The sequence below is a fragment of the Phyllobates terribilis genome, unplaced genomic scaffold, assembly GCF_046119375.1.
Source record: "Phyllobates terribilis strain yellow unplaced genomic scaffold, ASM4611937v1 Scaffold_3__8_contigs__length_932513732, whole genome shotgun sequence".
Classification (NCBI taxonomy): Eukaryota; Metazoa; Chordata; class Amphibia; order Anura; family Dendrobatidae; genus Phyllobates; species Phyllobates terribilis.
The window spans coordinates 502,188,094-502,203,214 of NW_027362763.1; the positions used below are offsets into that span (position 1 = coordinate 502,188,094).

Genomic DNA, 15,121 nt, shown 5'->3' on the forward strand with positions numbered 1-15,121 from the left:
TCCCACTTAAAAAGATGAGAGAGGCCTGTAATTGACATCATAGGTAGACCTCAACTATGAGACACAAAATGAGAAAACAAATCCTGAAAATCACATTGTCTGATTTGGAAAGAATTTTTTTTCAAATTTTGGTGGAAAATAAGTATTTGGTCAATTTCAAAAGTACATCTCTATACTTTGTTATATATCCTTTGTTGGCAATGATCACTGTCATGCTGAAAGACCCAGCCACGTTTCAGCTTCAATGTCCTTGCTGATGGAAGGAGGTTTGCCCATCCTGGTGCAGGGCTGCAATTTTGTTTCTGGTGTCCTTCGACAGCTCTTTGGTTTTCACCATAGTGGAGTTTGGAGTGTGACTGTTTGAGGATGCGGACAGGTGTCTTTTATACTGATAACTAGTTCAAACAGGTGCCAGTACTACAGGTAATGAGTGGAGGACAGAGGAGCCTCTTAAAGAAGAAGTTACCGGTCTGTGAGAGCCAGAAATCTTGCTTGTTTGTATTTGACCAAATACTTATTTTCCACCAAAATTTGATAAAAATTTCTTTCCAAATCAGACAATGTGATTTTCAGGATTTGTTTTCTCATTTTGTCTGTCATACTTGAGGTCTACCTATGATGTCAATTACAGGCCTCTGTCATCTTTTTAAGTGGGAGAACTTGCACAATTGATGGCTGACTAAATACTTTTTTTCCCCACTATATTTATTATGGTACTTTTAGGATTACAGTAGAAAATGGAAAAAAATAAAGTAGAAAATTGTTGCTAGATCACATTTCAAGACATTAAGACTTTACTTCTTTTGGCGCACACGTGCATGTAACTACTGAAGCCAATCACTGACTCTAGCGGTACAACTCTGTGTGGTCTCAATGCATTGTGTTCAGGTTGCATAGACATGTGAATGCTGCAGCCAATGACTGTCCAGAACGGTATCAACTTGTTTACCATTGGACGAATGATTGCTTGCAGTGCTCAAATGCCTATTTCCGCCAGAGGATGGTACCTTAAAAATCAGTAAGCAGTACTATGGAGTAATGGCAGGAAATTGGCAGGTGAATATAAATTATTATTATTATTTTCAGAACTTGATAGGCAATTTTTTTTTACAAGAAAAGAAAGAAGTGAATAATCCCTTTAATGCTGAGGTGTATGTTTACACAGCAATCAAATTAAACTAGCTGATCTATAGTGTAAGCCTGATTTTCTAATGCATAACAACATCAGCTACACCCTATTAAACCGAAGCTTCAAAGCAGCCTAGCAGACTCCGAGAAAAATAAATAGCTTGTAGGCAAAACAAATGTCATCCTTCAAACATTGCCATTTATAGGTAGATTTTAAAATATATAAATATTTATGGAAATGTCCTAGCTTGCTCTAAAAAACATGTTATCAAATTGCTCTTGGGTCTCACTCCCTTACTCTTCATTAAATCCTAGACTTTTGATAACTAGCCTGATTCTGAAATAATCTATTTATTTAATTAATTAATTGACTTAAAAAGGCAGTTGTAGTATTTTATATACAATATTATTCATAATTATTTGTGAATATTATTATGCCCTGGAAGAAATCCAAATCTTTTGCAAATATCTACAGTAAATTAATAAAAATCTATCTGCTAGAATCTCACAGTACCCTCTTCTTGCCCATTAACAAATAGTGATTGTGGCACATGAGGACGTTAACAGATGGAGAGCTCTCCCTCTGTCAGCCCAATGGCCCAACTGCATCACTGTGGCAACTGGAGGCCAGACAAGACCCCCCTCCTGTCTGCTATACATTAAAGCAAATCATATCCTGCTAGAGGTGGGGTCTGATAGTCTACCTGTCAAACACTGATGGAACAGTGTAATACACTGCTTAACTTAAATAGAGCAGTGTGTTACCCAGTCAATCACAGGAACTTAATCCTTGCGGGACTAATAAGTAATGTCAATTAATTACAAAAAAATTATATTAAGTGGTTTTTTTTGATTGTTTGTTTTTTTAAGTAAAAACATCTTCCCCAAAATCCCAGTTTTCCTAATAAAACAAAGATTAATATATATATATATGTATATATATTTATTTATATATATATATATATATATATATATATGTATATATATAAGTGATGACAAAGGAAACTACTTCGCTACTCGAAATGTCTTGAAATATTTGATTGCAGTTCACCCTGCTCTATATCTTACTGAGTTTATTTTGAGTAGCACGGTAGTTTACTTTGTCATCACTTTATCTATTCTTCTGATGGTCCATCACACAGAGCCTGTCTCACTACCAGCAGCTGCACCTGTACCATTCTTTTGGCGCATGAGGTTGTTAATCTCTTTTTTTCAAATATACAGTACAGACCAAAAGTTTGGACACACCTTCTCATTTAAAGATTTTTCTGTATTTTCATGACTATGAAAATTGTACATTCACACTGAAGCCATCAAAACTATGAATTAACACATGTGGAATTATATACTTAACAAAAAAGTGGGAAACAACTGAAAATATGTCTTATATTCTAGGTTCTTCAAAGTAGCCACCTTTTGCTTTGATGACTGCTTTGCACACTCTTGGCATTCTCTTGATGAGCTTCAAGAGGTGTGTCCAAACTTTTGGTCTGTACTGTATATACTGCTCAAAAATATAAAGGGGACACTTAAACAGCACAATGTAACTCCAAGTCAATAACACTTCTGTGAAATCTACCTGTCCATTTATGAAGCAACACTGATTTTGAATCAATTTCCCCCACTGTTGTGCAAATGAAACAGACAACTGGTAGAAAGGATAGGCAATTAACAAGATACCCCCTTATAAAGGAGTGATTCTGCAGGTGGTGACCACAGACCATTGCCACTGCCATTGCTCTCACCCCTAGAGGTACAGTAGCATGAGGTGGTGTCTACAGTACAACCACAGAAGTTACTCAGGTAGTACAGTTCATCCAGGATTGCACATCAGTGCGAACAGTGGCAAGAAGGGTAGCTGTATCAGTCAGCACAGTGTACAGTGGATGGATCAGATACCAGGAGATGTGGAGGGGGCCTTAGGAGTGCAACAACCCAGCAGCAGGACCGCTACCTCCGCCTTTGTGCAAGGAGAAACAGGAGGAGCACTGCCAGAGCCCTGCAAAATGACCTCCAGCAGGCCGCAAATGTGCATGTGTCTGCACAAACTGTTAGAAGCCAACTCCATGAGGGTGGTATGAGGACCCGATGTCCACAGATGGGGATTGTGCTCACAGCCCAACACCGTGCAAGACGCTTGGCATTTGTCACAGAACACCAGGATTGGCAAAGTCGCCACTGGCACCCTGTGCTCTTCACAGATGAAAGTAGGTTCACACTGAGCACATGTGACAGACGTGACAGAGTCTGGAGATGCCGTGGAGAGCGATCTGCTGCCTGCAACATCCTTCAGCATGACCGGTTTGGCAGTGGGTAAGTAATGGTGTGGGGTGGCCTGTAGTGTGTTTTTCCACTTTAACTTTGGGGGTGACTCCAAATCCAGGCCTCCATTGGTTAATAAATTTGATTTCCATTGATGATATTTGTGTTATTTTGTTGTCAGCACATTCAACTTTGTACAGAACAAAGTATTTAATGAGAATATTTCATTCAGATCTAGGATGTGTTATTTGATTGTTCCCTTTATTTTTTTGAGCAATGTATATACAAAATAAAAATGGAAAAACACACTACAGGCTGATCCAACTTTGATGTAATGTCCTTAAAACAAGTCAAAATGAGGCTCAGTATTGTGTGTGGCCTCCACGTGCCTGTATGACCTGCCTACAACGCCTGGGCATGCTCCTGATAAGGTTGCAGATGGTCTCCTGTGGAACCTCCTCCCAGACCTGGACTAAAGCATCCGCCAACTCCTGGACAGTCTGTGGTGTAATGTGACGTTGGTGAATGGAGCGAGACATGATGTCCCAGATGTGCTCAATCGGATTCAGGTCTGGGGAACGGGTAGGCCAGTCCATAGCTTCAATGCCTTCATCTTGCAGGAACTGCTGAAACACTCCAGCCACATGATGTCTGGCATTGTCCCGCATTAGGAGAAACCAAGGGCCACCTGTACCAGCATATGGTCTCACAAGGGGTCTGAGGATCTCATCTCGGTACCTAATGGCAGTCAGGCTCCCTCTGGCGAGCATATGGAGGGCTGTGGGGCACTCCAAAGAAATGCCACCCCCACACCATTACTGACCCACTGCCATCGGGCCCTCAAACCACCCTCATGGAGTCGGTTGCTAACAGTTTGTGCAGACACATGCACATTTGTGGCCTGCTGGAGGTCATTTTGCAGGCCTCTGTCAATGCTCCTCCTGTTACTCCTTGCACAAAGGCGGAGGTAGCGGTCCTGCTGCTGGGTTGTTGCCCTCCTACGGCCCCCTCCACGTCTCCTGGTGTACTGGCCTGTCTCCTGGTAGCGCCTCCAGCCTCTGGACACTACGCTGACAGACACAGCAAACCTTCTTGCCACAGCTCGCATTGATGTGCCATCCTGGATGAGCTGCACTACCTGAGCAACTTCTGTGGGTTGTAGAGTCCGTCTCATGCTACCACGAGTGTGAAAGCACAACCAACATTCAAAAGAGACCAAAACATCAGCCAGAGAGCATTGGCACTGAGATGTGGTCTGTGGTCCCCACCTGCGGAACCACTCGTTTATTGAGGGTGTCTTGATAATTGCCAATAATTTCCATCTATTGTGTATTCCATTTGCACAACAGCATATAAAATTGATTGTCAATTAGTGTTGCTTCCTAAGTGGACAGTTTGATTTCACAGAAGTTTGGTTTACTTGGAGTTATATTCTGTTGTTTAAGTGTTCCCTTTATTTTTTTGAGTAGTATATATATATATATATATACACACACACACACACACACCTTAAAAATGTCACATATTTCATATTGCACATCTGTAGTGCTGTGCAATTTAACAATATATCACTGTTTTATCCACATGGAAAAGGCCAATGAAAAATAAAAAACTATGACAGAAGTGCTGTTTTTGAAAAATCAAATGAAAAGGGATCAAAAGTATGTAAAAATAATACTAATAAAACTAATAATAAAAAATAATAAAAATAATAATAAATCTACATCTTGTTCAGCAAAAAGAAAATCTATGTAACCTAAAAAATTAAAACTTTAAGACTCTCAAAACATATTACAAAAAAATATACAGTAGATTTTCATAAAACAGTTATTTTCTTGTGCAAAAGTTGCAAAATGTATAAAAAATTCTATAAGATGGATACCCCTGTAATCATATCGATGAGTGACCAAGGAGCAGAAAAGTACAATAGAGTTATATCTGACGGCCAGTGACAGAAGTAAGAAGGTAATGCTCACCTGGTTCAGTTGTGTGATACACAACATCTAAAACGCAGAAAGTACCAGCTGCTGCAGTATCTCAGGTTAATAAACCAATATAATACCAGGTAGAAAAAGGGAAGGTGGTTGTTCTGTGCTGCTGGTGAGGATCCAAGTGAAGATTCAATGAGACAAAAAAAAGTAGCAGTGTTGTGGTTCTTTCTTATGAAGGAGCTGGATGACTTCGAAACACGTTGAAAATAATCCACATTGCTACTTTCCTTATCTTATTGAATCTTCGTTTGAATCCTCACCAGCAGCGCAGAACATCCATCTTCCCTTTTTCTGCCTGGTATGGTAATCATATGGACGAATGCTATAAAAAATATACAATTTACTTATGACGCATAGTGCATATTCCAAGAAAATAATATGAAAAACAATACCAGAATTATTGGATTTTGCACATCTAGCCTCACAAACAAAAAATGAAAAAAAAGATCAATATATATAAAGATATAAAGATCAATGTATGTATCCAAAATTGACACTTATGAAAAATGCAATTGACTCACAAAATATAAGTCCTTATACAACTCTGTCTACACTAAAGTAACAAAGAGTCTTGAAATATGACAAACTCCAAAACGATTATATAGATTTATGTGTGTATATATGTATATATATATATATATATATATATATATATATATATATATATATATATATATATATAAATACTGTGAAAGTAAAAAGAAGTATTACTAACCTGTGAACCTTTCTACATTTTTTCATGTTACTCCCACAAACTTATATGTATTTTATTTGAATTTTTTTCTGATATACTAGCTCAGAATATCAAGTATTTGTGAAGTGTCCATGAAATGATACATGGTTTCGAATTATTTTAAAAATATAAATCTGAAGACTGTGATGTACATTTGTATTCAGCCCCCTGTAATTTGGCATCTAATGGGATGCACCACTTCTGGAGCGGCTGCAGGCTGGTATTTTTAGACTGGGAAGGGCCCAATAACTATGGACATTCCCAGGCTGATAATACTTTCTTTTTATTATTGGGTTAGTAATAGTGGTGTCTGATAGACACCTCTCCATTACTAACCCCAGAGGTTGATGACAGCTGTGTTTTTGGCCAATTCACAGATTACATAAACCCCAACTATCATTACCCTGATTGCCAACACACCAGGGCAATCGGGAAGAGACCAGACAAAGCACCTGAATTGCCGCATCTAATCACATTTTTTATACAAAGAGTGAATCTATTGTACAAAAGTCATAACACATAAATAAAACTACATAAACTTGGTATTCTTATAAACAGCATGATCCAAAGAATAAATATTATACTTTATGTGTGCAGTGTGTGAATAGTAAAAAAGTTACAATTAAAAAAAAAATAGCATAATTGCAGTTTTTTCTTTTTCTCCCCATAAAGAGTTAATCTGTCTTAGATAACACTAAGCACTGCTATGTATAGCACATGCAAGGCGATCGGATGATCGCAGCTTTAAGTCTCCTAAGAAGACCATTAAATAAAGTAAAAAAAAAAGTTTTTAAAAATATGTAAAAGTAAAAAAACACAAAAGTTCAAATCACTTTTTTTGCGCCATTAAACATGAAACAATAATAATAATAAAAAATGCACATATTTGGTATCGCTGCGTTCAGAAATGTCCGATCTATCAAAATGTAATAGTTTTGGTCACAAAAACATTGCAATAAAATGCAATAACAAGAGATCAAAATATTGTATCAGTAAAAACATCAGCACAGTGCGCAAAAAATGAACCCTCGCCCAGCCCCATAGTGTGAAAAATTAAAACATTACTGGTCTTGGAAAATGACGACAAAAGCAAAAAAAAAAATTTCATACAAATTTCCAATTTTTTTTTACCACTTAAATAAAAAAAAAAGAAAACTATACATATTTGGTGCCTGCATACTCATATTGACCTGAGGAATCAAACTGCCAGGTCAGTTTTCCCATATAGTAAACATGGTAAATAAAAAAAAACTAAAAAACGATTGTGGATTTACACTTTTTTCTTAGCAATTCCACCACATTTGGGATGTTTTTCCTGGTTTTCAGTACACTATGTGGTAAAATCAATGGGGTAATTCAAAAGTACAACAAATCCCTACAAAAAAGCCCTCATATGGCTGTATTGACAGAAAAATAAAAAAGTTGTGGCTTTTGGAAGAAGTGAAGGAAAAAAATGAAAATAAAAAAAAAAACAGAAAATCGCCAGGGGTGAAAGGGTTAAAGTAATACTGCTATCTTGCAAGACGTTTGCAATTCCACTTAAGTATATTTTTTAGTTCAGAAAACACAACTCCATAAACTCTATTAGCTTATTAAATCCTTATAAAAAAAATTCTTAAAATGTCTTGAAAAACTCTTCATATTTATTTTTATGGGATATCCAATTTGCTGTTCATGCGAGAAGATTCTAAAATGTTTTTTTAATCTGAAGGGGTTTTGAAAAGCACCAGGTTGGAAAAAAATGCTTCAAAAAATTGTTTCAGGAAAAACATTTCCCAAATGCTTCAAAATTGCTGAAGGAAATGCTTTGTGAAAAAAATTCTCCTCCAGTAACTCCCAAAAAATGACTGTTTTCCTGATGCAGTTTTCATTTGTGAAGTTGTTATTACAAATGCCTCAAAAAACTGTGAACATTGCCTTTGAGAACTATACATTAAAGGGACTCATTAGCACAGAATGACTGTTCAAACCCAGTACAAGTGCTCGGTGCTTCACAATGGGGCCATTCATTTAAATAAACCTTCACATCTGCTTGTTTTCCTTCAATCTCCACCTCCCCTCTTCTATTGACAGCTCTTGCTTCCTAGAGCCAAATAAGGGTTAAGATAGATGGAAACAAGGGGAAACAAGCAAGTGGGAAGTTGTATATATGTAAATGATTGGCATCAGGACTGCTATGCATAGCAGAAATCACAATCTCCTATACCGCGAGTCAGCATTCACAGGAGGATCATAAGGAAAGGCTCGGGGTCATCGGCTGTCTTAACAACCCATCAGCACCCTGCGATCACATGACAGGGGTGCCAATGAGTGGGATGAATGACGTGTTTCCAGCTAGCATATGTTAAATCCCTTTCTCAGTGATTGACAGCGGGATTTAACTAGTTAACAGCTAAAGACAGAGCACCGCTCCACCTGCAGTTGTTAAAGGCACATGATGACTGATTAAATTAGTCATCATGTGCTAGGAAAGATGCAGACTCAGTGCGTGAGCCTGCTTCAAAGTCAGGTACATAACATATGAAGTAAAAATAGGTCATATGTCATGAAGGAGTTAATACTACTGCTTCCTCAAGAGGATTGGTCTGTCCAAACTGACAGTATAAACTACCATATTTTTTGGACTACAAGACGCACTTTTTTTCTACAAAATTTTGGAAGAAAGTGGGGGGTGCATCTTATAGTCTGGATAAACCTGCTGTGGCGGGTCACAAAGGCAGTTGTGGCGGCTAACACTGTGCCCACTATTAATAGTATTTTTATTTATTTATTTATATAGCGCCATTGATTCCATGGTGCTGTACATAAAAATGGGTTACATACCAAATACAGATATCACTTACAGTAAACAAACTAACAATGATAGACTGGTACAGAGGGAAGAGGACCTTGCCCTTGCCGGCTTAAATTCTACAGGAATGGGGAAGGAGACAGTAGGTTGGGGCGGGTTGCAGTAGCTCCGGTGTTGGTGAGGTGGCAGCAAGCAAGATCATGGCAGGCTTTAGACTTATTTGAAGAGATGGATTTTCAGGTTCCGTCTGAAGGATCCAAATGTGGAGGCTGATCAGTCATGTTGAAGCACAGAATTCCATAAGATGGGGGATACTCGGGAGAAGTCTTGAAGGCGATTGGGTAAGGAATGAATAAATGTGGATGAGAGAAGGAGGTCTTGGGAGGACCGGAGATTACGTGAGTGAATATATCGGAAGATTAGTTCAAAGATGTACGGAGAGGAAAGGTTATGGATGGCTTTGTAGGTCTGTGTTAGTAGTTTGAACTGGATACGCTGGGCAATTGGGAGCCATTGAAGGGATTTGCAAAGGGGGGTAGCGGAGGAGTAGCGAGGCGAGAGATGAACCAGTCGCGCAGCAGAGTTAAGGATAGAGTGCGAGAGTGTTAGCAGGAAGGCCACAGAGGGGAATGTTGCAGTAGTCAAGTCAGGAGATGATGAGGGTATGCACAAGCTGTTTAGTAGATTGAGGGTTGATTAAAGGACAGATTCTGGAAATATTTTTGAGCTGGAGGCGACAGGAGGTGGCGAGAGCTTGGATGTGGGGTTAGAAGGACAGGGCAGAGTCAAGGGTTACTCCGAGGCAGTGGGTTGCCGGTACTGGGGAAAGTGTGGTGTCATTTATTGTGATAGAAAGATTAGGTCGGGAAGATATGCGAGATGGGGGAAAGATGATGAGTTCAGTTTTGTCCACATTGAGCTTGAGGAAGTGAGAGGAGAGGAAGGAGTATATGGCTGATAGACATGCTGGAATTCTGGTCAGCAGAGAGGTGACATCTGTGCCAGAGAGGTAGATCTGGGTGTCTTCAGCATACAGATGGTATTGGAAGCCATAAGATTTTATGAGCTGTCCTAGGCCAAGGGTATAGATTGAGAAGAGTAGGGGTCCTACGACAGAGCCTTTAAGGAATCCAACAGAGAGGGGGCGGGATGAGGAGGTAGCGTGGGAGTGGGAGACGCTAAATGTGCAGATGGAAAGGTATGAGGAGATCCAAGATAGGGCAAGGTCTTTAATGCCAAAGGAAGAGAGGATCTGTAGTAGGAGGCAGTGGTCAACTGTGTCAAAGGCAGAGGACAGGTCAAGAAGAAGGAGTACAGAGAATTGTCTGTTAGTTTTGGCTGTAAGTAAGTCATTAGTAATTTTCGTAAGGGAAGTTTCGGTGGAATGGTGGGGGCGAAAGCCAGATTATCAGTTGTCGAAGAGAGAGTTAGATGAGAAGTGAGAGGAAAGATCAGCGTGAACGTGTTGCTCAAGAAGATTGGAGGCAAATGGGAGCAGTGATATGGGGCGGCAGCTGGACAAGGTGGTTGAGTCGAGGGATGGCTTTTTGAGGATGGGCGTGATTGTGGCATGTTTGAAGACAGCAGGGAAGGTACCCGAAGTTAGAGATAGGTTGTAGAGATGGGTTAGGGATGTGATGAGTGTGGGGGTGATGTTGGGGAGGTGGTGGGATGGGATGGGCTCAAGAGCACAAGTGGTGAGGTGTGATTTGGAGAGGAGATGAGTGAGGTCTCCTTCCATGATGTTGGAAAGAGAGCTTACGGGGGAAGGGCAATGGACTGGGAAACAAAGGGGTTGTGGTGGTCGGACAGTAAAGACTTGCCGTGTTTGGTCAATCTTGTTTTTGAAGTGTGTGGCAAACTCCTTAGCAGAGATGACGGAAGTCGGAGGGGGCAGTGGAGAGCGGAGGAGAGAGTTAAAAGTGTTGAATAACTGTTTGGGGTTGTAGGATAAGGAAGATATGAGGGTTGTGAAGTAGGCCTGTTTAACAGTGGTAAGGGCAGATTTGAATGCGAGTGTTCCTTGTTTGAATGCAGTGAAGTCATTTTGCGAATGTGTTTTCTTCCAATGCCGCTCCGTAACCCTGGATGCTTGCCAAAGTTGTTTAGTGAGGTTGTTGTGCCAGGGTTGCCTACTGACTCGTCGCGATCAAACATGCATAAGAGGGGACACCGAGTCAATAGCTGATGCGAGAGTTGTAGAAAGCAGTGGCGCTGTCTGTGTCGTTAAGTTAGGATATGGATGTCAGTGGTAGAATAGAGTCAGAGTGTGTGAGTGTCCAGATGTGCAAGGCTTCTGTGGGGGTGTGCTAGTTGCTGGACATGGGTGACTGGTGAGGAGGGCAGGGATGAGAAAGTGAGTAGATGGTGGTCAGATAAGGGTAAGGGGGAGGTTGTGAGGTTAGATAGGGAGCAGAGTCGGGTGAAGATGAGGCCTAGTGTGTGTCCGTCTGTGTGGGTTGCTGACACTATTAAAGAAAGTGAATATTCACTACCCTCCACCCAATAGTCCCAGTGGGGAGAGCTGGGAATATTCTGGCAGCTGACATCAACGTGTGAGGGCACATAGCAGTGACGTCATGGGCTGCTTACACAGTAAGATCAGCTGCTAGTTGCAGAACAGGACACAGCGCTGGAGCAGAGGGCAGGAAGGTGAGTAGAATTGTTTATTTTTTTTTTATGTGTGCAGCGTGTTGGGGACCATGCATACCAGGATGGGGATGGGGGTGCCATGTATACCAGGATGGAGATGAGGGGGCCCATGCATACCAGGATTAGGATGGGGGCCATGTGTACGTGGATGGGGTGCCATGTATAACCTGGATTGGGGGCCATATATAACTGAATTGGAGGCCATGTATATTTTGATTGGGGGCCATACATACCTGGATTGGGGCTCATATATACCTGGATTGTGGGACATATATACCAGGAAGGGGATCATATATACCTTGTTGGGGACATATATATATCAGGATGGGTGGGGGGGCATATATACCAGGATGAGGACATATATATACCAGGATGGGGGATATTAGTATAGAATTGGGGGACATTACCCCTATATCAGTGTCAGCAGAAGACCCCTCCCCCCACAACAGTACATCAAGACCACATTTTTTGCTTCAATTTTTTTATTTTCCTCCTCTAAAACCAAGGTGCACCTTATGGTCCTGTGAGTCTTATAGTCTGAAAAATACAATATGTACGTATCCTTGTGAAAGATATAGCCCTTAGAAATATTGCACCTGTAGAGTTCTGATCAATAACTTCTTTCTGCAGAAAGAAACTGAACTTTAACAAAATTATTAGATTATATTCACAAATTGCGTTTTTGCTGCATTTTGTATTAAAATTTAAAAGCTGCTTTTTACAGTACCAGAAAAATCTATGAGATTTCAGAAATCTCATGCACACGCTTGTTTTTTTCTCTGAATTGGAAAACTGCAGCGTTTTTTAAAGCTGCAGCATGTCAATTCTTTCAGCATTTTTCACCCATAAAAAGTAATAAGTTAGTGCAAAAACGCAGCAAAATCGCTGCTATCAGGTTTTGAAGCATTTCTGGTGAAGAAAGCAAAGGTACAACAGGATGTTAAACTCATTTGTTTGTGATTTTGTTTGTCCCTAGTCCAAGTACAGTTTAATTAAATTAGTGATGTGTTAAAGAAAGCAATGCCCCACCAATTAAATGCTCTGCCAATGTGTTAAGTAAACAATGCCAATGACAACTTCCACTTTCTCCTACTATTTTTACATTTGCAAGTGCACATTTTTCATGTATTCATATCCCCTTAGTTCATAGCTGCACTTCTGATGTAAATTCAGCTGTTTTGCTCAGAATAGTCACTAATTTTTCAGACATAAAAAGCTTTTTCCCCTAAATAATTTGATCAAATTGGCCTTTTTTCCCAAAATGTTCATGGTTTCACATACAGTACGTCTTGCATTGGTGACCTAATACCTTGTATTGTTCATGCTTCTGTGGTGGAAGCAAAGCTGAACTTTGGGATCCTGAAAAATGCAGCAAAAAATAATCAGCAAAAAATGCTTTTTGACTGCAGCTTTTTTTACTGCCAAGAGATCAGGCTTTGTCCGTAGGAAAAAAGCAGCAAAAAAGCAATGTGTAATTATGGCCTTAGGGTGCTTGGTGAACCCCTGGCATGGCCAACAGTGCACCATTCCGCTCACTGGTTTTGCATGCATCCGCTTCCTACATTAGTGATTGACTGCACTATCGTGTCTGAAGTTAGCGCTGTCTGCAGAGAAAGCTCAGGTTAATCAATGCAGTCAATCACAAGTGAGGACAGTGGGCATGCAAAACCAGAGAGCGCAATGCACCACTCTGAGCCTCTTGACCACACCAAGTGAGCAGAAAGAACCCTAATTAGCATATTTAATTAAACTTCAGTTTCTGTAGACCAGAGACAGCAATCAGAAGACCAAAGGAGCAATTTTTATAAGGCTATATCTCCTACAATGCTAGGTGCTTTATACAGTCAGTTCGAACTGACAGACTCCCTTTAAATAAGATATTTTATGTTTCCTTTTGTGTAATCATTGGTATCTCTTTTTTATATTACAAAAATATGTGTGTGAGTTTTACTGTTCTCTTATATCCCTACAGAACATTCACCTAAGTAATTACGGAAGTATAATTATTTTAATTTGCAATATGATCATGATTTATTGAATACCCTTTTAAGTAATGTGCTGAGTTTCTGGGTCAGCTTATTCTGGGAGTTAGCTAATTAACTTACATCTTTATATCTCTAATGATAACTAAGGATGTAGATATCAAATGATTTTGTGACTTGTCTATTATTTAAATCAAATTAATCTAAACATAATTTTGAGAAAACACGAAATAAAACAACTATATATAAATAACATGAGATGACACCTGTGACAATACAGGTGTGGGACAGCACACCTCCTCCCTCTTCCTGCCCAGTGACCTGATGTAGCAAAGTGGAGTTTGTCATTTTTTTGCACCTTGATACTCAGGTAACACATTGTGATATCCCGGCAAGAAAAGCTAAATGTCAAGCATTCCTGGCTTGTAGAACTGGTCACTCTTTCCCCCTTTATGCTATTTTATATATCCTGTTGTCTGACTTCAGCTTGTATTTTGACCACCCGCTTGACTTCTGATTTTGTCCCTGACATGACTCCTTAGTTTTGATCCCATGTGACAACCTCTCTTGCCTATGGTTTGCTCCCCCGGCTAGCAGCCCTTCCGTGAAAGCAATTCAGTGGACCCATTTGTAAGACCAGATCCCTGCACAGAGGTTAAAGTCAGGGTTCCTCTGGAATCTTCTAGATTGAGTGGCTTGTGCCAAGTCTATCCAAGGTACCCTTTTTGATCCTTTGGCCTCTGACAGACACTTGCACATTTGACTTTATTGTAGTCAAATCAGCTGAGAGCAACTCACAAAAAACATACAAAATGTCCTTTTGGGATGTCAGAACTAGCTCACTTATGTATGTATTTTTTTTTAAAAAAAAGTGCCCCCAAAAGTGACCAATCTCTTTAAGATGCATTTATGCTGCACAATTATCGAGAATGAGTGTTCATGGGAATGCTTATTTCAAGACTATTTAACAACACACTGCACTAGCAAATATTTTAGGTTACTTAGATTGTAAAAGTGCCATAAAAAATGTATAGCTATTTGGGGCAGATGTCAGCTTTGCTGGTGAAGTGTAGAGGAGTAAATTTGGACCATTAGAACAAAGAACTGTGCAAAAATAGGGGGTTTTTTTTAGACAGTTGTGTTTAATTTTCTGAAATGTGGAGATTTTTATAACATTTGTAAATCGAATCACAAACAGTTTGAGTTTGTGGGGACATATGAATTTCAGGAAAATTGACTCAAAGTCAATTCGCACTGGATCAATCCACTCATCTCCAAAACAGACCCCTAACAATTACATTATCTACAGATAACAGAAGCAGTTAACATTTCATTTAAAATCATTAATAGATTACTAAGTATCTTGTTAAAGCAGTATGTTAAAGGGAACCAGTCAGGTCCAATAATGATAATATCCTATAGATGTAGGGTTAATCTGCAAGTTAATAGAGTTATGAAGGTGCACGGCTACTGTACTGAAATTTCAGAACCCAGGAGAAAATGAACAATTTTTTTTCCTGGGGGCCGCTGACTTTCAGTTATGCAGGCGTGCCCGAAGCAATTACAGTCACCACTCACAGCA

General features: G+C 39.7%; 1 protein-coding gene across 50 annotated transcripts in view; it reads right to left on the minus strand.

The window, feature by feature from the left end:
• The window catches only part of TRDN (triadin), a 1,346,604-nt gene that overhangs the window by 795,036 nt on the left and 536,447 nt on the right, over positions 1–15,121 (minus strand). The window lies entirely within an intron of this gene.